We start from the raw sequence: 27738 nt of genomic DNA, 5'->3' as shown, positions 1-27738 counted from the left end.
CAAACTAAACCCAATCTATCAAGATAAAGAAAATTGACAGCGCCCAGAATCTATGCTTAGGCTATCTTCCTATCACTATCCACAAAGGATAAGCTTTTGTGAATGGCTCTTTCCATTCAATATTAGGTTTCCAAAATCCAACTTGTCTTGATTACAACAGAATTTGCAGGTACTTAATTCTTATTAAATTATTCTATGTTATTTTTACATAAAACAGGTTTTGTGTTAATTTTTGAGAAGAAAAGGTATCACAAATTATGTCTCCTTTAAGGCTTTGTCTTTGGGGTACTTCTCTAGATCTTCCACGCCAGGCCTGGAGATTTCTCTGTAATGGTACCAATTTCTTTATCAATTACAACTGTTTGTTCAGCACTAGCTTAAACATTCTCCTATCCCAAAACTTTATCCACGCAATAACCTATCATATTCAAACTTAATCCTACCCAGTCCCCCAGGACATGCAGAACACAGGCGGGATGCAATCAGATTATTAGTCAAAATGTCACGAGAATAGTTATCCCATCTCATAGTAAAGTCTTTGCTCCTATCTGAAACTTGAGGAGCTGGGCCATGCCATATATATCTCAGAGGTCTTTTCTTCCAAGCTTTGACAAGCAGGGCTCATTAAATCCTGCCAAAAACAATTCGTTTTTCTAGCTGAAATTTCCAAACTCTTCCATATTCCTCATACAAAGGAGTTCCAGTGGCTTACAAGCCATGTGTCAGGTTTATCTGAGCCATGACCCTGATCGTAAGTATCAATTGCTTATCTCAGTTTCATTTCCTGGTATCCTAAAATATTCTTATAAGAACAACTTAAAGGAGAAGGACATTTTTGTCTCACGGTACCAAGTTGCTCTGCACCACCACAGGGAACAGGAAGCAGAACCTTGAGGCAGCTAGTAATATGGCAAGCACAGTCAAGAGTAGAAAGGAATGGATTAATGTTTGCAAGCCAATGCTTATTCCACTTTCTCCACTCCTATATCAAAACTCCCTTTCCTAATGAATGTTTGCACCCAGAGTAGATGAGTCTTCTCATATGAGCTAAGATAATCAGGACTATTCTCTCCATCGAGCTTCAGACCAAACTAATGTAAGCAACTGACGTTTCTTTCACTTGTGGTTTTAACTTTTGACAAATTGAAAATTTAAATGAAACAGCACACCAAAAGTAACCTTCAAGAGTCCCTGCCAACCACACAATTCTTCCATGTAGGCTCCAGTTCCAGTTCCCCAAACAGCACCACCAATTGTATTCCATATGCTCAAAATAGAAACCTATAGGGGAGCATTTATACTCAAACCATAACATCTAGCAAATCTAGGTCAGTTTTCAGAAGATAACTCACAACATTGTTTATCTTCTCTGGCTGTTTTCAAAAATCATGCTGCATTAGTTATTTATAAGCCTTCATATTTGCAGAAAGAATCTACCAACGTTGTTGACAGGGTTTCTGTCTTGCCTGTTCATACGGTCCTTCTGTCCCACCCTGTCCCTTAGTTGTTCAGTCCCAAAGAAACACACAGAGGTCTACATTAATTACAAACTTGTTTGCCTATTACCTCAGGCTTTCTTATTAACTAACCCTGACATTGTTTATTAACCCACAATTCTTGTTTGTGTTACTCATGTGGCTTGGTACCTTTTATCAGTGAAGCACTCTCATCTTGCTTCCTTTACATCTGAGTGAGGACTGCAGACTGAGCCTTTCCTCTTCCCAGAATTCTCCTGTTCTTACCACTGCACCTATACTTCTTGCCTGACTACTGGCCAATCGCCATTTTATTAAGCAAATAGAAGAGACAAATCTTTACAGGGTACAAGACCATTGTCTTACAGCACAATGTCATTCCTTTTTTAAAAATATTCATACAATGAAATCATTCTTCTTTTATTCTTTTTTAAATTTTTATTTTAATTTATTAAAAATGATGTTTTTTTCTTATTTTACTTGCCAAATCAATTTCCCATTGCCTCCCCTCCTCCTGCTCCCTTCACACTCCCCTTAACCTCTGGGACTAATGTCATTCTTGAAGGTTATCTTGGTTATTCTTAGCCTTTTACATTTCAGTGAAAGTTTTCCTATGAACTAATCAATTTCTGGCAAAAACTACTGGGAATTATATTTGAATCATGCTGAATTGATGGATTAATTTTGAAAGAGCTTGCATCTTCAGGGCCTTAGTTCAACAATCTATAGAAAGGGTTTGCCCTGACCTTGTCTAGATTTTCTGTAATTTCTCTCAGTTATGTACTATAATTTCCATACTAGGGCTCTTGTCTATATATGCATAGATGACTGACTTTTCAGCACTAAAATGAAGTTAAGACCAAACACATCCCAAGTGCCATTCAGCTGGAAAACAAACTGTAAAGTGAATTCTTATGAGTAATGACAATAAAGTTATAATTTCTTATATGACAATTATATACTGAGGTTGGAATATGATCCCAGAAAAAAAGTTAATTACAAAATCTATATAGTACATCATAACACAAAAGATAAAACTATAGCTATGATAAAAATTTCTGTTAGTATTAGGTTGAAAATTTTATGGCAGTGGATTTACAGAGACAGTGATAGTATTGATTAAAATCTTGTGATTTTGGACATGTGTCACTATTTCTTTGTTAAAATTACATATTTTATCATAAAAGCAAATTTTTATATATCTAAAACAGTAAAAAATATGTGGGTGGGATATCTTAAGATGGAATAGAGTTTAAAAACCTAATTTTGTATACATCTATAAAACAACTGCATAGATTCTAGAATTACAGAGGAAGATGGTAACACAGTAAGATAAGACATTTTTTCACTGAATATTATCAACACACAAACACTGAATAGTATAATTGATAGAGAAACATTTCCTAAGAGCCTGGGTACATATTCTGATAAGCAGTATTTGAGTTTACAAAAATTAGACAATTTAAGAGTAAATCATAGATATGAGGAAGGAGATATCTCAATGTTGAACTCAAGTATTATAGTAATACTGAATGGGAAGAAGTTGGTGATTTACATGGTAGTAGGTTTGGGTTGGAGACATGAGTATATGGTCATGTTTACATTAATATAAATACACATGGTAACTTGAGGAAATATTTGTAGATACAATCATGTATTCATGTTATGTATATACAAATATTTCTATACTTTATCAACTAGAAGAAAGCTATACTTAAACAACAGCAACAAATATGGCTACCACATGGTTCTTGAATTCTTATACCCTTCCATGTTTAACAGACCATGGATGCAAAGTGGATAGGTTTCTAAAGGATGGGGTTGAAAACACAAATATCAAGATTGACCTTGATCCCCTTCCTTAAGGTATCAAAAAGTATAAATGTCTAAAAAGAAACATCATAGTAGTCATTGTTAAACCATAAAACTCAACCACATAACTCTCCAAGAGAGAAAGAAAGAACAATTTAGTCAATGAATAGTAAATTCTTACTATACTATATTGGCAGATATATATTCTTTGCTTTATGCTTAGATAAAAGAAATGGAATGGATAAATCCAGACATAAAAATTTCAAATAATTTATACCCATTGTCATCACAGAAGCAAAACACAACTCCACACTGCAAGTGTGTCTTGCATAGCTAATGTTCCTATTTTTACATTAATTAAATTCATTCATTTATTTTACATTCTTACTGAGGTTTCACAGCTTTTCCTCCCTCCTCTCCAACTCCCTTCCTTCCCTGCCCAGACCACTTCTTCTCTGTTTCTATTCAGAAAGGGGCAGACCTCCCATGGATATCAACAAAACATGACATATCAAGTTGTGGGAGGAATAAGCTCCTCCTTTTATATTAAGGTTGGGCAGAATAACCCAGTACGAGGAATGGGATCCCAAAAGCCTGCCAAAGTGTTAGGGACAACTCCTGCTCCCACTGCTAAGAGTCACACAAGTAGACTAAGCTACACGGCTGTCACACATATGTAGAGGGCATAGGCTGGTCCTGTGAAGGTTCCCTCACTGCTAGTCCAGACTCTGTTAGCTCCTATGAGCCTTGGTTAATTGTTTCTGTGGATTCCCTTGTGACGTTCTTGAACCCCTGGTTTGTATCCTTCCTCCCTCTCTTGCATGGTTACTTTTTAAAACAGAATAGAGTTTGAAAACACAGAGGGAGAAAAGGAAAGCAACTTTACCATGGGTACATCTGGCAAAAAGTGCCAGAGTTCTGTTGTAATGAGTCATATGAATTAGCAATACCTAGTGACATACCCACAGCTTGGGAGCTATTGCAGGAGAATTACAAGTTTGGGGATACAATGCAATATAAGGCAACATTTCATCTGTGTTGCAAGAATTCTTTTTTTGGGGGGTGACCAAAATATTACCCCCATAAAGCACTAATAACAAACAAAAATACATTACACAAAAGTTCACCCTAAGGAACTCTAGTTTCAGGTTTGTTGCCATGGCACATACCCTGGTTAAAAAAAAAAAAACATTTTAGAAAGAAGTCATTTATTAGCCTTGCAATTGCAGGGTAGTCTTTTATCACACAAAAGTTGTGGTGGGAGCTAAAACCATCATCTCCAGAATCAAGCACAAAGAACGAATGAATGCATAGTTTCTTATCCTCAGCTAGCTTTTTTTGCTTACACTGTTCAAAATGCCTTGCTTAGGAAATAGTTCTGCCCACAATGGGATGGGTCTCTACATCAATTAATACTAAAGATAATCTCTCACCGACAATCCCACACCCAACCTAATATGGACAATTTCTCATTAAGATTATCTTCCATTAGTTTGTGTAAGTTGTGTAATCATTTTCACTCAATCTTAGGAAATCTTTATTTTTTATTTTTCCCTTGACCCATTGGTGATTCAGGTGAACATTATTCAATTTACAAGTGTTTGTTGGCTTTGTGAAATTCATGTTGGTGTTGAAAAGATTTATAAGGTTATTCCAAGTTTTAGTATGTGTTGAGGTTTGCTTTGTTACCAAGTATGTGGTCAATTTTTGAGAAGGTTCTATGAGCTGCTATTGTAAGTGTCTGCTTGTTTGTTTCTGGTTGCTCAGTCCCAACATAACCACATAGAAACTGTATTAACCAAATCACTGCTTGGCCCATAAGCTCTAGCTTCTTATTGGCTAAGTCTTACATCTTAATTTAACACATTTCTATTCATCTGTGTATCACCACATGACTGTGGCTTACTGGGTAAAGTTCCAGCATCTGTCTCAGGTGGTGCTACATGGCTTCTGCTGACTCTGCCTTCTTTCTCCTGGCATTCAGTTTAGTTTTCCCCACCTACCTATATTCTGCCCTATGCAGGCCTAAGACAGTTTCTTTATTACTCAATGGTATTCATAGCATACGGAGGGGAATCCCACATGAGACTGCTGAGAAAAAGGTATATTCTTTTTTTTTTGGATGGAATGTTCTATAGATAGATGTCTGTTAAGTCCATTTGAGCCATAACATCTGTTAATTCCCTTATGAAATGCAAATCAAAACAACTCTTAGATTCCATCCTATAACTGTCAGATGGCTGAGATGAAAAACACTGATGATAACTTATGCTGGAGAGGATGTGAGTTAAGGGAAACACTCTTCCATTGCTGGTGGGAGTGAAAACTCATACAGCTGCTTTGGAAATCAGTATGGTGATTCTCAGAATGTTGGGAATAATCTACATCCAGAACCAGAAATACCACTGTTGGGTATATACCCAAAAGACATTAATTATGATAATAAGACATGTGCTCAACTATGTTCATAGCACCATTATTTGTAATAGTAAGAACGTCATAACAACCTAGATGCTCCTCAACTGAAGAATGAATAAAGAAAATGTGGTTCGTTTATACAATGGAGTACTACACAGTAGAAAAAAATAATGGCATTTTGAAATTTGAAATCCAGCCAAATGGATGGATCTTGGAAAAACCATTTTGAGTGAGGAAAACCAGACCCAGAAAGACAAATATAATGTCTATTAACTCATAAGTAGCTTTTAGACATAAAGCAAAGAAAAAAAGCCTACAGGCTACAACCCCAAGAAACTAGACAACAAAAAAGACCCTAAGATAGACATACATGGATCTACATAGGAAGATGAAAAAAACAAACTCTGCTGAGTAAATTGGAAATATGGGGGTCATGGGAGAGGAGAGAAAGGGAGAGAGGAGAAAGGGAGGGGAGAGGAGGGGAGAAAAATGTATAGTTCAATAAAAACAATAAAAAGATGCTCTCTCAGGGTGACTGTTGTATGAAGAAGACAGTTAAAGCTAACCATAACACAACCTAATGTGTTTATTGGGCTTATTTACATAGCTTGATTGGGTAGCTACTTTCAGACAATGGGCCAGCTAATGATGGCTCCTTGAAAGCAAAACCAAGTGTTTTGATAAAATCGCAGTTGCCTTGTTCAGAGGAGAGTGTTCCATGAAAATCTATATGCTCATTGTCTTCTTCATGATCATCACCATATACTGTGCCTGAGAAAACTAAGCAATAACTTTCAAATGATGTGACACAGGTACTCAACCAGGATTCCTCAACTCTAGGCGACTGTTTCATCTCACAAATGTTTAAGGAAACAAAAAATAAACACAAGTTAGCATAATACAAATAACATATTACAGTGTGATATGCTGGATAGGATTCGAAAACAGAAAGGTAAAGAGCATATGTTCATTGTAATGTGTTGAAATATTTGATTTTAAAACTTGGTGATTAAGTTGCCAACTAGAATTTCACTGAGAATCATCAAACGATTATTTTCTTTATAACAGGACAGAATTTCCATCTATTTCTGCAATGGTTCCGGATGTTATTCTGCCATTTTGTAATATGTATTTATGGATATCACTACTGTCAGCATTAATGACTATGCAATAAAATTATTGATCTGCCCTAAAAATATTGAAGATAGTCTACTTCTTGCACTATAAAATATTCTCCCAATATATTAATTTTTCTATAAAAATAAGGAAACATCTCAGAACCATGACTTTTCTTTTCTCCTACTAAAAAGTAAAATTATATGAATACTAAAAATTATTTAAAAATAAATTATTTATAAATCATTATAACTTAATGTTTGACATATGCCCCCATTTTACATACCTATAGCCTGGGGTTGCTTGTTTAAATTTTTTTTTTTACTGAGAAAATGGTCACAAATGGGAAAAAATTAAAAACCTGATTGAATTATTATATGTAATTATTGCTAAAATTTGTTTTTATATTTAATTGCAGTAAGACTGCATCAGAGAAAGGCTTGTATTTCCCTGCTCTCAGCTGATCGCCCTGCCCAGGCACTTGCATGTCTTCTGACACTGCTTGCTCCCAGTCCAGTCCAAGGTGTCTCCTAAGGACCCCTTCAGGGTTTGTAATGATGATCATTCGTGTCTCAGAAAACAAAATACACTTAGGTTTTTCACATTTTCAGCATTCTCTAAAAAAATTTTTCGAGACTGATGAAACCATTTTCATTAGTAACCAGGAAAAAAAATCAGTGAATTTGTTTTTTTTTTTCAGCAAAATATTCCATTAAAAGCATCCTCACTTTCATTAACAGATATAAAGGTTCTTCAACATTCTGTGTGTTTACTATAAGACTTGTCATTGCTTTCTGAATATTTTGCTAGTGTCAATCTTCTTTGTGTAAAATATAGAAATATTTTTTACAGAATAGACTTTTATTTTCTACTTATGTCTGTAGGTTTTACAGTAAGGTTCCTTTCTTTTCAGCTCTGTGGTAATAAGAGAAAAAAAAGATTAAGGCAGTTAAGAAATATAAAGTTAAATATAAAAATACAAAGTATTACAGCAAAGCCTTGAGGATAGTACTTATAAAATATAACCATGAATAAAATATAATATAGCAATAGAAAAAATTGGCCAGCAGGATGGCCAGTGGTAAATGGCTCTAAGCTTAATGATCTGCAGAAAGAAAGAGTGAACACAAACATATTTTTAAAATAAAAAAACTCAAAAATATTAAATCATTTTTAACATTTTTACTATTCTTAAAATCTTTGAGACATGGTTAAAGAAACTTATAAAAATTAGAATATATATTCACAGTAAATTTGAAAGTAAAATCCACTTAAATAATAATAAGATCAATATTTAAATAAATTTCAAATACTAACCAGATATGACCCAGCTTATTTTTGGAGATCTTGCATCTTCTTATAATTGCATCCTTTTTTCCTGTGGTGGACTATGAATTCTTGCAACAATCCAAAAGAAATGTAGGTTGGCAGAACAAAATTGAGTATTTTTTTAAAAAATGTTCATAGGAAAGAAAGTACTCCTGAAGACAGTGATTGAAGGATTAAAAATATCCATGTAATTTAGCTGCCTTTTTCTTTTGCTTAGTATACTAAATCTTCACTGAAATTATTAAATGTTAACTTGATTCACAACTTTATATATTTTTTAATCACACATAACACTCTGGTTATTACATTGTGATCACATTAATTTACTTAGATAGTATATGTCAGGGCAACCCTCTTTTGTAATCTAACTACATTGTGCTACTGTGTGAAATAGTGTGTCTTAATGTAACTACTTGCAATTAAACATACACAATAGGCTGAAAGATACAATGATATTAAAGCTAGGTACGAAATTACTGTGGACATGAGGAAATGGACATCTTTCCTCCCCTCCTATTGACTGGATCCAGAATTAATATCAATAAAAGTCAACATGAGAACATATTGATTATCTTTTTACTGATGTATAAATTATTTCACTAAAGAGAATTAAAGTATTCTTATTCTTCAACTGCAAAATAAATGAATAAATACATTTGAAAATAGTTACCAAGGGAAAATAAATAATGATATGTTGTAATCAATGAAAATGATGTTCAAACAATAATAACAAATGATTTTTAAATGGTAAATTGATGACAGGAGTTGTGTCAAAATATGAACATTAATCTTAAGTGTAAATAAAATAAAGATTACAAATTAAAGAAAAGATTATTAGACTAGAAGAAAAGCTATAAATTTAATGAAGAATGTGTACTTGAACTTTAAATGAACAGATTAAAGTTTATAAGATGAAAGTTTAAATGTAAATACCAATATAATGAGGACATGAAAAATTGAAATTAATAAAGGGAAATCTATACAGAAAAAACATCTATTTGGAAAGTATTGAAAATTTTAATGTGTGCTCATTATCAATGTCTGTTGCATATACCTATGATTTTATCTATATCTCTATATATTCTTAGGTAGATAAGTTCCCGTCAGATTTTTGAATCTCCAAACACTCTCTTAAGAGTAGAGCATGATAGGGCATGCTGAGATTTTGAACCTGGATTTCCGAGGAAGAATCAGGAAGAGTGAGAAGCCTTTCTAGGATAAAGCAACCTTGAGTTCTGCGTGGGTAACAACAAAATCCTCTAAAAAATAACTAAGTAAATGGACATGAGAGTATTTTTCAGGATAAAGAAATACCTCTAGTTTATTGGAACATTATATATGTCTTTATATATTTTTGAAAATATTTTCATGCAATATCCTATTCTAGTTTCCCCACCACAACTTCTACTAGGCCCTCTTAACTTCCTTACCACTCAACACACCCAATGCTCTCTCTTTAGAAAACAGACATCTAAAACCCACCTAAAAACAGACAACCCAGAATGACCAACCCTGCCCCACAGACAAGAAACAAACAGATACACAAGTTTACTAAATAAATTCATTAGTCACTAGTAAAAACAAATTATAAACATAATTCCATTTAATACTATGACAGATGCTGAAAATTAAATTAATGTGTTAAATAATGTTTGCACTTCTACATTTATTTCAGTATTATTCACAGCATCTAATAAGTGGAATTATCCTCAGTGTTCATCAGCTGATAAACAGATTAAGAAAATGGCCACACATGTATATACACAATAAATATTAAACAGCCATGAAAAATACCATTGTTACAATAATAGAGGTGAGCTTAGAAGACATTGTGCTTTGTAGAGTAAGTCGGCAATGGAGAGAAATACCACATGGTCTCATTCATATGGAGAATTTTAGAAAATCCACCTCATAAAATATCAAAATACAATGGTGGGTTACAGAGGATAACATAGTTAAAGAAGCTCATCAATGGCATGCAATTGCCAATACATTGAAAAATAAGTTCAACGGATACAATGTTCAAAAGGCTAACTGCTGTAAATGATGATATACTGCACCGTAGAAAAACACAAAAGAATTCATGCTAAGTGTCCTCAACACAAACATGATAGTTATGTAGAGTGATGCATCTGTAATATTCTGTATAGGACCATTCTGAACGGTATGTGTGAACACTTGGACTTCTCTTTTATGTGGTAATTATAGATAACTGTTTCTGCCTGTTTTCAAGTCAATGCTGTTATAGCATTGGAGCTCAGACATTTATAGAGGAAATAAAACATTGTATACACACTTTGGAAGGGTTCAGGAGATTATTAAAGATTAAATATGTATGTATCAGTATTATAACACTGACATACCTCTAAAAATTGAACCAAGAAAAACAAAGAGTATGACCATACAAAGAGAATCTTTTAAATGCATTATTCTCTTTACCTCTGCCTACAAAACTGAATATAAACCAAAATATTAACAGGTGATGAATGCATATTTTAAAAATCTCTTATTTCAGCCAAATTTACTGTGGCATAAAATGACTATATATCCATTATATTTAATTTATTCATTATTATTTTATGTGCATTGGTGTTTTGAAAGCAGGTATGTCCATGTGAAAGAGCCTGATCTATAGAATGGAGTTTCAGACAGTTGTAAACTGCCATGTGGGTGCTGGGAATTGAACTCAAGTCCTCTTGGAAGAGCAGTCAGTGCTCTTAATCTCTAAGCCAACCCAGAAAAATGGTTCAGCCATTAAAGGTTAGGTTCACGACCAAATGTATGTATGTATGTATGTATGTATGTATGTATGTATGTATGTGTATATCTCTATATGTATGTGTATACACATATATACATTATACACACACACACAAACACACATAAATATATATGTGCCAACCTGGCTTAAAGTGAGTTTGAAAACAGCCAGGGCTACACAGAGATGCAAAAAAATTACCTGAAATTTTCATATATGTATGAAATATACATATATTTATTTCATATATTGGTTGTTTGAGACAGGGTTTCTCTGGGTAACAGCCCTAGATGTCCTGGAACTAGCTCTTGTAGACCAGGCTGGGCTTGAACTCAGAGAGATTTAACTACCTCTGCCTTCTTAATGCTTGGATTAAAGGCAAGTACCACCACCCCAAGCTATATTGTAATAATACTCAGTGATCAAAAAACTTTATACAATCTACAATTAAAGTCATATATAATTATCAAAATGTTAGCTGAATACGTCTAAAGCTTACTTCATCTCTATTATAAAAGACATTTTATTACCATGTTGTAAATGGGATCTGATGCCTTTCTGTCTTGATTCTAATCATTACAATTTTGAGACTTTGACATTAGCCAAAACAAACAAGAAACAATACATCATAGTAATTAGAAAGGAAGAGATATTTTTTGCTCTAGCATATATATAAAATATATATGGAGAAAGAACTTGATTGCTTAAAGAACTCTAATGAATATATAAAGTCATTTAGCAAATTAGAATATACTTGTATATAAAATCAGTATGTATGAATTTGAATATGTGAAGTATTAAATACTAGAAACATAAAAATAAAAATTCAGTTTTGATATATAAGGAAAATTGCTTAAAATAAATTTAACATGAATTTTCAAAGATTTTGATATCTTAAACTGCAACATATTGCTGATTTAAATATATTAATATCATAATAAATGAAGTGATAGACCATGCTTATGGATTAACTCAGTATTTTTAGGTTTTATTCCTAAAATGGACCAAAGAAAAATAAAATTGCAAATAAAATAACAGAAAAGTATTTTTGAAGAATTTGGGAGATTCACTCGACCCAGAATATGTAGCTCAATCTAGACACAGCAAAAAAGCCTTTAGTACTGAATACAAAACTAATAAAGCAAGATGTGCTGACCTGGGTGTGGAAATCAGCCACACATCAATAAATCACGTCTTTGGCCAGGTATATGCATGTACATAATAAATTTCTTCGATACTTTATTAAAGTCATTGATGGGAAATGGAAGAGAAAGTCATTACAGAATTTGAAAATAGATTTCCAGGCAAAATACAAAAGGAGTTCAGCCTTGCATTTTATTTAAAAAAAAAGAAATCCCTAAACTTAAATGCAAAAATAACATCACAAAGCATTTAAGCAACATAATAACAACAGCAAAAGTGGCTTAGAATTCTTCCTGGTTACTCCTAGAATATAATGAAAATACTTTTTATAAAAAATTATAAGTCATTTACAGCTAAAATATGTAATTTAATATAAATACAATATATATTATAAATATAAAATACAAGTTCAAGAAAATGGAGAGGCAACCTACAGAAATAAAGTAAATAACAAGTTTTCAGTATTCAAATCTCACATACCCAAACATTATATATTCATACATGCATACACACAGACATATAACCTTACATACTCAGAAAATAATCCAATGATGCATTAAACATAATCTATCAAATTTGCCAAGGAATTGAACAAATGTTTGAAAAATAAGATACTTAGTGAGTCCTTTAAACACACTGAAATGTGGCCAATATGACCAGTAATTCAGAAAAGATCAAAGTCAAAATTAGAAACCATTGTATCCTAATATTTTTACAGATATTCAATAGACAGAGGAGAGTCAACAGTTTAAAGCAATAAAATAGCACCATTACTGCTGATCAAGAAACAAGGAAGAAGGGGGAAAAGAGTAACAGAAAGCAAGTTCACAGTAAAACAGGTAGAGGCACAAACCAAATTCTAAATAGTTTACACAGTAAAGGGTTTGCCCTTCTCTTTCTTTAGACACTCTCATTAAGCGAGAAATCCCCAAACACAGACACTGATGTACAACTAACTGCTCTCTTGCTTCTGCAGTTCCTTCATTAATGATTTCACAGGTTCAGACACTGATTTGATTCATTAAAGACTTCGGAACTTTCAAACAGCCTGCCTCTTAAGAGTACCTAGTTATTTATATAGATGATTCTTAAAAAAGTTGAAAACACATATCATAGGCTCAAAAAATAAATCTGACCACAGAATATGTCTAGACAATACCTGTAATCTGAATGCATTGTCTTTACATTTTAGTGCTTTAAAAAATTTCCCAGTTATCTGGATGGTGGTGGCACATGCCTTTAGTTCCAGCACTAGGGAGACAGGCAGAGGAATCTCTGTGAGTTCGAGGTTAGCCTGGTCTCCAAGAGCTACACAGAAAAACCAAAAAAAAAAGAAAAGTTTGACTATCACCTGTTCTTGAGAGTTAGGAATCAAATGGCTAATAAGCATGTACCAGTTTTTCTAAAATATTTGGTAAGTTTGAAAACGTAGATATGAAAAAAATGTAGATATTGGCATACTACAAGTCCTCCATGTACTTCTAGGTGACAAAAAAAGAACAACTAATGATGGTGATAGTGTTGGAAATGTAAATGATGGAGAACGTGGAATATTGATGGAAATATGAATTGGTAAGGCTAACTCTGGAAAGGATACTAAAGTCAATCACACACCTGTCTTACAATTGGAATTTCCATTCAGAACATGCCTAAAGAAACTGAGGGCATACATCTAAAAAGATGTGAATGACTCAATACTAGACATATAATACGGGGCCACTCACATTGCAGTGGGAATCACATTTTTTAAAAATAATGAGTCATTAACACATAGGGGAAAATGAACAAAGACCCTAAGTATGATGCTTTGTAAAAACAAACAAACAAACAACAACAAAAAAAAAAAACACTCGAAAACATATCACATCAGTTTTCTTCAGAGACTCTCAGGAACAAGTTAATCTATTGTTAAAAGATTTACTCAAGATGGCCATGGTGGCACATATTTCTATTCCAGAAATTGGGAGGACGAGACAGAAGGATCAGTAGTCTGTAACAGAAGGAGCAGGCTGCTTGTCAACCCAGCCACCCAGCTATCTTATACCTGAAATAATCACACAGAAAACTATATTGATTTAAACACTGCCTGGCCCATCAGCTCTAACTTCTTATTGGCAAATTCTTACATCTTAATTTAACCCATTTCTATTAATCTGTGTATTGCCACATCACTGTGGCTTACCAGCAAGATTCTAACCAGCATCCATCTCGGGCAGGAAATCCATGGTGTCTGCCACTCTGCTCTTCTTCCCAGCATTCAGTTCTGTCTTCTCTCACTACCTACGTTCTGCCCTATAAGGCCAAGCAGTTTCTTTATTGATTAACCAATGAAAGCAACACATAAGCAGAAGGACCTCCTATACCAGTAGTCCAAGTTCAGCTTGGGCTACATAGCAAGATCTCAAACAAACAAACAAACAACAACAAACCCTAAGCACTGGTAAGATGTCTCCCTGGCTAAGGGCAGTGGCTGCTTTTATTGGGGACCTGAGGTTTGACTCCCAATACCCAACAGTGTGTAACTCTAGTCCCAAGGGATCTGACCTCAGTGGGCACCAGGAATACATGTTGTTGTGCACGGACATATATACAAGCAAAATGCTCATACATATAAAATAAATAAAGAAGCAATTAAAACTAAAAGTAAGCTAGACAGTGGTGGTACACACCTTTAATCCCAACACTCAGGAGGCAGAAGCAAACAGATCTCTGTGAGTTTGAGGCCCGCCTGGTCTACAGAGTGAGTTCTAGTATGGGCTCCAAAGCTGCACAGAGAAACCCTGTCCCAGAAAACAAAACAAAAACAAACAAATGGAAAAGCTAAAAGTAAAAATTAAAACCATGAGGATTTACTAGTGTTTGCATCTGTGGAGGTATGGGCTAAGTAAATATTGGCATCAGAGAACTTACATCATTTCTAGAAACAGTCAATAGCTTGTGAGAAATATATACTTCTTTACAGTTTTGAATTTAGGAAATGGATACTAAAGCCCAAACTCTCATTACTGAGTGACCTTAGAAGAGTCACAAAATCTATATGGATCTAATTTCATCTACTAGACAACACATTCTTAAGGATTCAGCAATGCCATCCTAAAATTCCATTATTTGCCTTAATCCACAAAATATTGAAATTTCATACTTATGAACTCCTTCTCTCTTTCCTCTTTTCCGCCCAGGCATGGCCTCTGAACCACATCATTTTCAAATGCATTATACAAATTAGAATTCCATCTAGTTACTATGGTGATCAGTACAGCTCAAATCCTTAGATAGGAATGCTAAATTTTGTTCTCATCAAAAATAATACTTATTGTTCCAGCTGCATCCTGCGAGAACTAGTGAAACCTTACCTTAGCTGGTTGGTGAGAATATGCAAGTATCCTGCAATCCTCAGCAGCAGAGGAAGTGAAGGCATCTGAAGAGGAGTCAGGACAGAAGCCTTAATTAATAGGAAGCAAGATTGTACTGAAGGTCAGGGATGGCATCTGGAGAGAAACACACCTACTTAAGCAGGAATTCATTCTAAGTAAGAGGTAAATTTTGATCCCAGAGGCAAGAAGCAAGATCGACATCTGTATGAATCTCAGATGCTTCCTCCTTTCTAAGCAAAGTGTTTATTTCTTTTAATGCCAGACTATAGGTAGAAATGATATTGAAGCAGTCAGTCTGTCTACCTCCAGCCTGCATCCCTGTTTCCAAGAGTTCAGAACAGAAATGTAATCTCTTACACTTTCATAAACAGAGGGGATTTTGTTGTACCCAAGTAATGAGGCAAAAGATAAAGGAGTTTTAGTTGTAAAACTAGAAGAGAATGATTTCGTCATTCTGTATTTCCATTAAACTACAGAGTACTTAAAAATATTTTGAATCAAAATTCAGCATTCAAAAAGGATTTTAATTCCTCTAACAAAATCTTACCCAACAACACTAGCTTTTGAAAAGTATAGTTCCAGTGAGGACTCATTCCTGGATGTTTGCCTTGTCATTAGCCCTGAGCTTACCATGTTGCCATAGCCCCCTCCTTCTCTGTGGGCTACCAATAAAGAGAGCCACTGTTACAGGTTTCTTCTTTTGGGCCACCAACCAGCTCCCAAATCATGAAAAGGAGTCCTATTAGTGTTGAGTACTCAGCCTTAGCTTAGCTCTTATTTCAATTTGTCTATCTACCTTTTGCATCAGGGTTTTTTGCCTTCCTCCCTCCCTCCATTTCTTTCCCTCCCCTCTCCTTCCCTCCTCTCCCCTGTTCTTTCATTCCCTTCCCTTTCTTTACTTCTGTTCTTTCTTTTTCCTTTCCTTCTCTGTCTTTCTTTCTTCCTTACCTCCTTTCTGCTGTCTCCATGTCTGACTGGTACCTCTGCCTGGATTCCAGCCTCTGTTGTGTGCCTCTCTTTCCCCCCTGTTCTCTTCTTCTCTCTGATTCCTCTTGAGCCTAGATTCCTCTTTCTAATTCTTCTCTCTGCCTGTTAATCCCACCTATCCCTCTCCGCCTAGCTATTGGCCATTCATTTTTTTTATTAGATCAATCGTGTAACTTAGGTAGGCAAGGTGAAACAAATACAACACATCTTTACATAATTAACCACATGTCATTACATCATTAAATAAATGCAGCATGAACAAATGCAACACACCTTTTTACAGTTAAAGTAATATTCTGAAGCACAAACAAATATAATACATATTTATACAGTTAAAATAATATTTCCCAACAACCAGCTCTTTGACATTTCATTTTTGCTGATTTAATTTCCCCAAATGAAATTTGCCTACTTATAAAATTTTCCAGGTCCCTAGAACTTTTTAAGATCACAACACCTATTTTAAAATATCTTCCTTTATTCACATATTTTAAGAATGTGTTATTTTTCTGTTGTACTCAATGGATGATTTCTCACCTCTAACAAAAATTTAAACATCCTTTGACATATTCTGAAAGTAGAACTGATTGTTCTCTACTTTTTTCTTCTCTGCTTATCCATAAAACATTCATCACACAATAGCTCAACCATCATTTGCTAATATTTCACTATTCCATGAGATAATTTATCCCAGAGAAAGCAAAAGAGAGAATTTTCTCTTAGCTACATCTACCTGAAAGAAGCACACTTATGACAGCATTCACAATGCTAACTATTTTAGAGTTTATTCAATTTGCAAAGATTTGGAAACAAATTGAATGCCAAATCAAATAGAAGAACAGCTAAATAATTTGCAAAGAAATATTGCGTAGTTCCAATGGAATAAGAGAAATCTTTACCACCCCTGTAAAGGTATCTGTAACTTAATAATTCAAAAGTCAAAACAGTCAAGCAAAAGATGCACATAAACACAGATGACATGTATCTCTGTGTAGAATGTGAGGCTTGGCACAAATTCTGCAAAGAACAAGTCCTACAAGATACCAGGTACTAGTAAAAAGAAGCAGGTCTGCAGTAGAAATAAGACCTTGAGCATCAACGAAAGTGGATTTTACCTATCTGTCATCTTGTGGAGAAAGAACTAATAATAAACATCACCATTTTGACTTATTAACAACAATTAATTATTGTGTTTTGGTTTTGAGTTATTATAAAACACTACATTCATGATTTCCACATTCCATACCATGCAGAAATAAAAGTAAGACTTTGCATTACAACAAGCAGCTATATTTTATTAGATGGAAATAATTCCAGAAATTATGGAAAGATAGATACACAAAAGTTATTGTCTAATTACGACTTTATAGGTTAGAAGTATGATTTTAAATGCTAAAGAAGATTTTTAAACTTTTAATCTTCTTTAAATTGTCAGAGATTAAAGTTCTTGAGTTGATGTATCACTATAAACATGATGTTTCCTAAATTACGACTTTAAGCCTGGGAAAAGATTAGGACAAAACCATGAGCTGTTTCTTTAACCTCGTGTTGTGTTTCCCTCTCATGTCTGTTCACTCACTGCCTCCGATAAAGCTGCATCTAATGGACTGCTCACATTTCCCCCCATCACCTTTTCTCCTCGCTCCTGAGACTTCTCATTCCATTATGACTTTACACTGTCAACTTCCTGGAATAGTCTGTCATGTAACCAGATTTTGATGTGGTTTTATATGTGAATTTATTAACCACCCACCATCTCTTTTTTCGGTAGAGCATATCTATCCTTTAGGGCTCTTTTTATCATATCTTAAAGTACAGCCTTTCAGCACTACAGTTTTTTACCAGAAGAATTCTGGGAGAGACAAGCAACACTCAAAGCCTTTCAAAAGTTGTACAGTAACCTACTATTGCCAAGGTGTACCCACAGGCATAGTCAGACAGACAGATAGACAGAGACACAGAGAGACAGACAGAGCTGGAGAGCTAAAATAGAATTACACCTTGACATGACAACCATGTCTGTACTAAACACCACAGTTGAACACACAAAATTCCAGTGGCACTGGGCCATGATGGCACATAACTTTAATCCCAACACTTGGAAGGCAAAGGCGGGAGAATATCTGTGAGTTTCAGATCAGTCCAGTATACAGAGTGAGTTCCAGGACAGGCTCCAAAGCCACAGAGACACCCTGTCTCAAAACAAAACAAAAGAAAACAAAAGCCCAGTGCAAAAAAAAAAAAATGGATTACCTCTTTTGAAGTTGTTGGCCAGTGAAGTCCCATAGATTCTCATACACTGTGGTCTATTGCTAATACTATTAGTGACTCTCCTGATCATAGAACACAGGCCTTCATTCCTATTGGCTAGCTCTCATCATGCTAGAGTGATCTGTGCATGCTACCAAAGGAGAAAAGACAACATTAATCTTACCCAGCTGTGAGTCCTGTTAGCTACTGCCCCACTGAGCCCAATAGTGGCATGAGCATCACGGATATAACCATCTACAACAAACCCTTTGCTTATTTTTCTTTCCTTTTTCTCTGCCTTCTCCTTTTCTACTAATTCCATGTTTTCTCTTTCAATCAAAGTAATTAAGGTATTACACCCCCTCTGGAGCTCCATTGCAGTCCTGGACTTCAGAAACCAATCAAAATCTGAACTGAGGGGAGTTTCAAATGTATTGTCGTAACTCATAAACATTTTCCCTGTCAAATTCAAGCTTTTGAAGCATACATATGAGAAAACAATCCTCTTTTTCAGTATAGTTTTTTTTTTCTTTGTTAGTACCATACGATATTATTAGCTGATGAAAGGTGTTTGGATCACCCAGTCTTTGTATCTACTGCTTTCTTGATACTTATTCTTCTTTGAATTCTTGCCTCTCCCCTTTCAATCTGAGCCATAATCACATTCTACACTGGAGCTCTTTGCATCTTTCTCAGAACACAGCTGAGTACGCAATGACTTCTTCTGGAGTTTTAGGACTACTTCTGTGGCTATATTTTCAAAATCATCACGACCCCACTTCTCGTTAGCTTTGATAAACTGGTTAAAATCTCTCTTCACTCAATTAGTAAATGCCTGTGTCAGAAGCTTCCCCTTTTTCTCTAGCTTCTCATTATTTAGAGGCTCTGCTTCATCAATTTTAATGTTTTTCCTTCTGTGCCTGTGCTGTGCTAGGTAGGCCAGGACCCGAGGCACCTGTACCCGATGGTTTTCCTGTAACACAGAATTTCTTGTTCAGTAATTCAAATAAACATGGACAAAGTATTGGAAATCCTGAACATTTGGTTGTTTGGGAGGTCAAGGTGCCTCGGGTGCTTTAGGTTCACTAGCATCTCAGAGAGCTTACCTGAAATATACATCAACAATATAGTTGGCTTTCCTTTCTTATTTAGGTGGTTCAGCCCATTCTGTGAATGCAATCTTCTGTTTTTGTCTGTAGTCTTCTCCTTCAAAGTTATAAACATTAGACTCTGTATCTTTTGTAAAGTTTCCAAGAGAGTTCTCACCCATCTTGGAGAGATTTTTATTCATCTCTTCAATCTTCTTTGCCCCCTTTCCAAAATACCATCACCATTTTCATCAGTGATTTCACTTTCTTTTGATGCAAATACATGTGCAGACCCATGTCGAATCATTTGAAGCATTTCATCTTTCCCAATTTTGTCCAGGTTTTGATATACAAGCCTCCCTTGTTGAATGACTATTGAATCCAGTCTGAGTTTCAGCTCAGCACATTCTACTATTCTTTCTTCTACAGTGTTATCTGTTATAAAGCAAAACACTGGACAGTCTTTGTTTCTTCAATTTTAGGCACTGGGTCCATAGCCTGAAGATCTACTTTGGGGTTCCCATCTGAATCATATAAAATTACCTACACCAGCAGTTTAGATTGGTGCCCAGACCACCAACACATGTGCTTAGCATTAAAACAAACTTTGTGCTATTTGCTTTATTGTATGCATGGATGGAGTCTTGTCTCTCATCATGGGGTGTCTGCCCATCCAATCTGCAGTACTCAGAATTTCTCCACATGTAACAGTCTTCCAAAAAGTCTAATACACTTTTCATCTGAATGAATATTAGTACTCTTGAAACTTGTTCTTTTAATTTAGGGATCATCTTGTCTAATACAACCATTTTGCCACTGTTGGTAACTAGATGTCTACCTGTTATGTAAGGTGGGCCAAGTTCAGCTCCAGCGAAGAGATATGGATGATTGCAGCAATTTATCAACTGCATCAAAGTGTTCAATAACCTCATTTGTCCATCCTTCCTGCTGAGTTTAATATGTCTATATCCTTCATTAAAATTCAAGTATACAATTTCCTTTGCATTTTGCTAAGACCCACATAGATTTCTACTTCTCTCTTTGGAGCCAAACTCTTCAACATCAGCTTAAAATAACAAAGGAGGAATGCATGCAGAACCATACAAAAGTCTCTCAATGAGCTTTTGATTCCCAAGGCAATTATTTGTATCAAACCAGAAAATCAAAGTCATCAGCTAAATTAAACACATCTGGCAACAAAAAAATTTAGAAGTGACCAGAGCTCATGCAAGTTGTTCTGAAGAGGCATTCCAGTTAGCAACAGTCAATTTGTAGTCTTGAATTCCCTCACTATTTCTGACAACTTAGATTTTTCATTTTCTATCCTGTGAGCTTCATTTATAACTAAGTATCTCCAGTTGAATTTTTTGAACACAGACTTCTCTTTAATATGCATTTCATAAGATGTGACGCACACATCCCACTCTCCTGGTAATAAAACATTCCTGACAAATGCAGCACTTTACTCTTTATCTCCTATCAAGCAAACAGATCTACGTATTGGTACCCATCTCTTGAATTAACTCATCCAGTTATGCAATGTAGACAAGGGAACCAAAACCATATGAGGACCAGGAATATTTCTATGGTGTTTCATGCACCCAAGGAGAGAAACTGTTTGAAGTGTCTTTGCCAAACCCATTGCATCTGCAAGGATACTATTGGTGCCATTTTCATACAGAGAGATGAGCCAATTCAATCCTTAACCTGTTAATCTCTAAATACCCCATTTTACATAAGATGGAGAATTTTCAAATTGAGTACAGACATTGGTAGTTTTGTAGCTTTCTGTTTGTAGCTCTTCGTTCTCCTCTTGCTCTGTTCTATGGTGTCAGTAGTTGCTAACTGAGAGAAAATCCTGTTTTCCATTCATTTTTACCTATGGGCACTCTGGTTGGAGTCTTATGAGCCGAAGGCTGAATGAAATGTGCAAACAGCTCTAACTGATTTAATAAATACTCAAATCTATTTGCTCAGTCAGTTTGCATTTTTCTTTATGTGTAGGATATGGTTCTTGGGTTTCTTTTTGCTTTTCAGGCAATACACCATCAAGTGCTTCTTTCATCTCAATGTCAATCCAATAGCCTTTAAGATACCAAACCACTTTGGCTTGTACTACAAATGCAAAAGTAAAGCATGCACATGCCTCTTGGCTGATAGCATTCCCACAACACTGCTCCACAAGGTGAAACCCATACTTAGCATGCATAATTTCCATTTTAATTTACTTGACAAAATGCAGAGTAATTGAACATGTCTTTACTTATGTGGCCAAGCCTGTCTTTCTATGCTATGGCACTGAGGCATGGCTGCATGATTATGAGAGACATTAACCTCTGTCTTTAAGTAAGTTGTAGGACATTAAGATATCAAAGTTACTGTAAATGTCACAGTATTACAGAGAGAATCTGTAAGAATGGTATGTGATCTCATTTGCCTAAATCATATGAACTAATGAGAGAGAAGTCTTCAAGGATTTCCTCTGCTTTTGTCCCCAACTGAGTGTGGCAGATGAGACCTGATTGACCAAGTTCACAATGTCCCATGCTCATACTCTGTCACTAGGGAAGATTTTCGTTCATTCCTGCACATGATAAGAATGTCTTAAAGGCCTTCCTTGGCTCTCTTGTCTCAGATCAATTCTAGACTTAAGCTCACTGTTAATGGTACATTATTCCCCATTTTTCATTGATTTTTTAACCCAGAGAAAAGAAGAGCTACTCAAAGCTATTCAATATGCACAGAAAGCTTTGCAGTGCTTGTAATGAAATAATACATAACATCTTATTTATCACAATGGAATGTATTCCTTACAACATTTCATTTATCATTGATGTCTGAGTGTGAAATACCTTAGAGGCTAGCTGACTTAGTTAATGCCCCATAGAGACAATAAAACAATTGTCTGCTGTGCCACTATCTCCATGATAGAAAACCTGGTCATGCCGTTGCAGTTATGTCAGCCATTAAAGTTATGTCATTTTGCTTCAAAAATACAAAGCCTGAATACAGCACACATGGATTCTAATTCTTGATTACCTGCTGTATGTGTCAAGCAAGCCACTTAAAGTTTCTGTCTCAGTTTTCTTTTAATTTATTATTTGTATTGCTTAAATAGCTATCTTAGTTATTTTTCTATGGCTATGATAGAGCACTATGACCACAGTAACTTACAAAGGAAAACCACCACACTAGCATTTAAAGTACTAGGATTCACTGCAGCATTTTCAGGCATGAATTTTCTTGATCCTACTCTCCATCTATTTTCTCATCTCCTGTTCACAAGGAATACTTATACTCTTAGTAGCTTCCTTTCTTATTTTATAGGTTTCTCCCTACAACTTCCTAAAATACTTGATATCCAAATCCTAACTGCAAGGGTATGTGGGAGATTATGGGTGTGTATACATCTGTAAAATGAGAGAGGAAAGAGAGAGGGAGAGAGAGAGAGAGAGAGAGAGAGAGAGAGAGAGAGAGAGAGAGAAACAAGAGAGGGGATATTAAATTTTGATATGCAAGCATGTGTCTGAAATGTTTGTGACCAGATATAGAGTCCTCTATAGATCAGGAGCAGGTGTACATTAGTAATTTCTTTTTGTAACCTTCCATGCTTATGTGCAGAATTACAACAGCATCATTACAACATCTACAACAGCATCTACAACAGCAGAATTACACTCCAGTCATCAGTGAATAAGTGTTCTTCCCCTGCATCTTTGTTCAGCATTTGTTGTCACTTGTTAGTTAGTTAGTTTGTTTTTTGATGATGAAGACATTTTGACTGTGGTGAGACATAATTCAAAGTTGTTTTAATTTAAATTTTTCTGAAGGCTAAGTATAATGAACACTTTTTAAAAATATTTATATTGTGTAAATGTAACACATTTTTTTTATCCATTCTTTGGTTGAGCAGCAACTATGTTGTTTCCAGGTTATGGCTATTACAAATAATGCTATAAACATAGTTGAGCAAGTGTTCTTCTGATATGATTGAGCATCATTTGGGTGTATGCTCAAGGATGGTATTTCTGTGTATTGTGGTAGATAGATTATCAATTTTTTGAGTAGACACTATTTGATATCCAACGAGGCTGTACATGTTTGCACTCCCACAAGCAGTGGAGGAGTGTTCTCTTTACTCCACCCATTCTTTCCAGGATACACTGTCATCAGTGTTTCTGATCTTAGCCATTCTGTCTGACAGGTATAAAATGGTATCTCAGAATCATTTTGATTTGCATTTCGCTTATGACTAAGGATGTTGAGCAATTATTTAAATGTCATTCAGCCATTTGAGATTCTTCTGTTGAGAATTCTCTGTTTAGATCTGTACCCACTTTTTAATTGAATTATTTGGTATTTTGATGTTTAGTTTCTTGAGTTCTTTGTATATCTTGGAAATCAGCCCTCTTTCAGAATGTGGGGTTGATGAAAATCTCCCATTATATAGGTTGCCATTTTGTCTTATTCAATCATGTCTTTTGCCTACTTATTGGTTATTGCTCTCAGTGTCTGCACTACTGGTGTTAAATTCAGAAAGTGGTCTCCTGTGCCACTGCATTCAAGGCTACTTCCTACTTTCTCCTCTATAAGGTTCAGCGTAACTGGATTTATTTTGAGTTTTTTTTTATCTACTTGTAGTATTACTCAGCTGTAAAAAACAATGACATCATAAAATTTGCAGGCAAATGGATGGAACTAGCAAAAAAAATCATCCTGAATGAGGTAACCAAACTCAGAAAGACAAACATGGTATATAAGGGGATATTAGATGTAAAACAGAGAATAACCAGACGACAGTCCAAGTCTCCAGAGAATCTAGGTAACAAGGAGGATCCTAAAAGCGATCCATTGATCACCCTGGGAACTGGAAATGGATGAGATCTTCTGGATAAACTGGGGACAGGGGACAGTAGAGGGGAGGGGATGGGGGATGAGAACATGAGGGAATGGGACGGGAGAGTTGGGGGAGGGGACAGAGTGGGAGAACAATGAAAGATATCTTGATAGAGGGAACCACTACAGTGGTAGGCAGAAACTTGCTGCTGGGGAACTTCCCAGGAATCCACGAGAATGACCCCATCTAGCACGCCTAGCAATAGTAAAGAGGGTGCCTGAAATGGTCATGTCCTGTAATCAGATTGGTAAATACTCTAATTATCATCATAGAGTCTTTGTCCAGTGACTGAAGGAAGTAGATGAAGAAGTCAATAGCCAAGACCCTGGTCGGGCTCTGAGAGTCCAGTCGAAGAGAGGGATTAGAAATTCTTTGAGCCAGGGCTCAAGATCATGATACAGAGATACACACAGACAGAAGATCAGAGCTCACGGGAGCTCATAGGCTGTGGGCCGAGAGACAGGGAATCTGCATGGGACTTTGGCATTCTGTATGTGGACAATTATTGTGTGGCTTTGTCTGCTTAGGGGGGCCCTAGTGGTGGAACCAGGATCTATCCCTGGTGCCTCAACTAGCTTTTGGAACCCTTTTTTATGTTTTTATTTTTTTTGAAATGCTTATTTTTTTTATTGCTTTATAAATAATACTGTTCAAAATTTCCACTTCCTCCCCTCCTCCCACTCTACCACTCCCCCTCCCTGTCTCCAGTCCTAAGAGAGGGCAGGTTCCCTGCCCTGTGGGAAGTCCAAGGCCCTCCCCCACCTCCCCGTCCAGGTCTAGGAAGGTGTGCATCCAAACAGACTAGGATCCCAACAAGCCAGTACATGCAGGAGAGACAAATCCCAGTGCCATTACCATTGGCTTCTCAGTCAGCCCCCATTGTCAGCCACGTTCAGAGTCCGGCTTGATCCCATGCTCGTTCAGTCCCAGTCAAGCTGGCTTTGGTGAGCTCCCATTAGATCAGGCACACCTTCTCAGTGGGTGGACCAATCCCTCGTGGTCTGACTTCCTTGCTCATCTTCTCCCTCCTTCTGCTCTTCAACTGGACCTTGGGAGCTCAGTCCAGTGCTCCAAGTGGGTCTCTGTTTCTATCTCCATCCATCGCCGGACGAAGGTTCCATTGTGATATTCAAGATATTCATCAGTGTGACTATGGGACAAAGCCAGTTCAGGCACCCTCTCCTCTACTGCCCAAGGACCTAGCTGCGGACATCCCCATGGACACCTGGAAACCTCTCTAGAGCTAAGTCTCTTGCCAACCCTAAAATGGCTCCTTTAATTAAGATATCTTCTTCCCTGCTCCCATATCTGCCCTTCCTCCATCTCAACCATCCCACTCCCCAAAGCTCTCCCCAGTCCTTCCCTTCTCCTTTCTCTCTACCCCTCTCCCCTTTCTCCCACCCCACCTCTACCCCCATGCTCCCAACTTTTGCCTGGCAATCTTGTCTGCTTCCAATTTCTAGGAGAATAAATATATGTTTTCCTTTGAGTTCACCTTATTATTTAGCTTCTCTAGGATCGTGAACTATAGGCTCAATGTCCTTTGTTTATGGCTAGAATCGACTAATGAGTAAGTACATACTATATTCGTATTTTGGGTTTGGGTTAACTTACTCAGGGTAGTTTTTCTATTTCCATCCATTTGCATGCAAAATTCAAGATGTCATTGTTTTTTGTTTTTTGTTTTTTGTTTTTTTTCCGCTCAGTAGTACTATAATGTGTCGATGTGCCACACTTTGTTTATCCCTTCTTTCATTGAGGGGCATCTAGGTTGTTTTCAGGTTCTGGCTATTACAAATAATGCTGCTATGAACATAGTTGAACAAAAGCTTTTGTAGTATGATTGGGCATCTCTTGCTTTCTTTCTCTTTTTTTTTTTTTTTGTGGTTCAATGCTTTGCTTGCCTTGAAGCAGGCATGGGGGACGGGCAATGGTATTACCTCAGCTTGATATGCCAGGTTTTGTTGACTTTCCATGGGAGGAGCCCTTACAGTTTCTGAGAAGTGTATGGTGGGTGAGGTTGGGAGGAGGAGGAAAGAGGGCAGGGTTGGAGGGGAGGGGGACTGTGCTTGGTATGTAAAGTGAATAGAAAAATTAAAATAAAAAATAGAAACATTGTAACAGAACATATATTTAGATTTTTTCTCCTAAGAGCTCTCTGTTCATTAGTCCCTTTCTTGGTTTGTGGTTCCTATGTGTGTGTGTGTATGTATTTATTTTTTCAATTTTTTAAAATGTATATGTATACACAGCTTCAAACCCATCTGAGCCATAACTAGCAAGGACTTTGCCTGTTCCAAGGCTGTCTATTTACTCTGCTCATTATTTCCATTGCTGGGAGAGGTTTTTAATTTCCTCTAGTGATGTTTGTCATTGTTTTGGACTATTTCTTTTTGTTGAAGAGTTTTTCTATAAATTCTTGCCTATGCCTGTGTAGTGAAGTATTTAACCTACATTTTACTGTTTAAATTTCAATGTATCAAGCTTCAATTAAAGTATTGGTCGATTGTTATTGTTTGCGACCTGCCCATCCAGCACAGAGGCATGATCTCTCAGCACCAGGAGACCCAGCTTTGGGGCACATAACATCAACCAGCCCAGCCTGTTTGGGCACTGGGTCCAAATCCTCGGGGCACCCAAGCGGGAGGGAGTTCCTTTGTTTCTATAGCCTGCCTGCAACAAGCAGGGTAGGCCTTGTTTGCAACCTGCCCATACAGCACAGAGGCCTGATCTCTCGGCGCCAGGAGACCTAGCCTTGGGGTGAGTTTCTGGCCCCAGGGCGCCAGCCTGGGACGGGGAGCTCAGAGGTTCCTTGGCCCCCCAGCCTTCTGGGGCAGAACCCTCCCCACTTCGGCCCCACCGCCATCTTTAGGCACATAACATCAACCAGCCCAGCCTGTCTGGGCACTGGGTCCGAATCCTCGGGGCACCCAAGCGGGAGGGCGTTCCTTTGTTTCTTTTTTTTTTAATTTATTTATTTATTAAGGATTTCTGCCTCCTCCCCGTCACCGCCTCCCATTTCCTTCCCCCTCCCCTGATCAAGTCCCTCTCCCTCATCTGTTTGAAGAGCAATCAGGGTTCCCTGACCTGT

General features: G+C 36.4%; 1 pseudogene; it reads right to left on the bottom strand.

Annotated features, from left to right (window-relative positions):
- Positions 1 to 17343: 17343 nt before the first annotated feature.
- Positions 17344 to 21738, bottom strand: LOC102002004 (annotated as a pseudogene).
- Positions 21739 to 27738: the final 6000 nt, after the last annotated feature.

This window comes from Microtus ochrogaster, chromosome 8 (genome assembly GCF_000317375.1).
Source record: "Microtus ochrogaster isolate Prairie Vole_2 chromosome 8, MicOch1.0, whole genome shotgun sequence".
In the NCBI taxonomy this organism is placed as follows: Eukaryota; Metazoa; Chordata; class Mammalia; order Rodentia; family Cricetidae; genus Microtus; species Microtus ochrogaster.
This window is presented reverse-complemented; position numbering and strand designations above follow the sequence as displayed.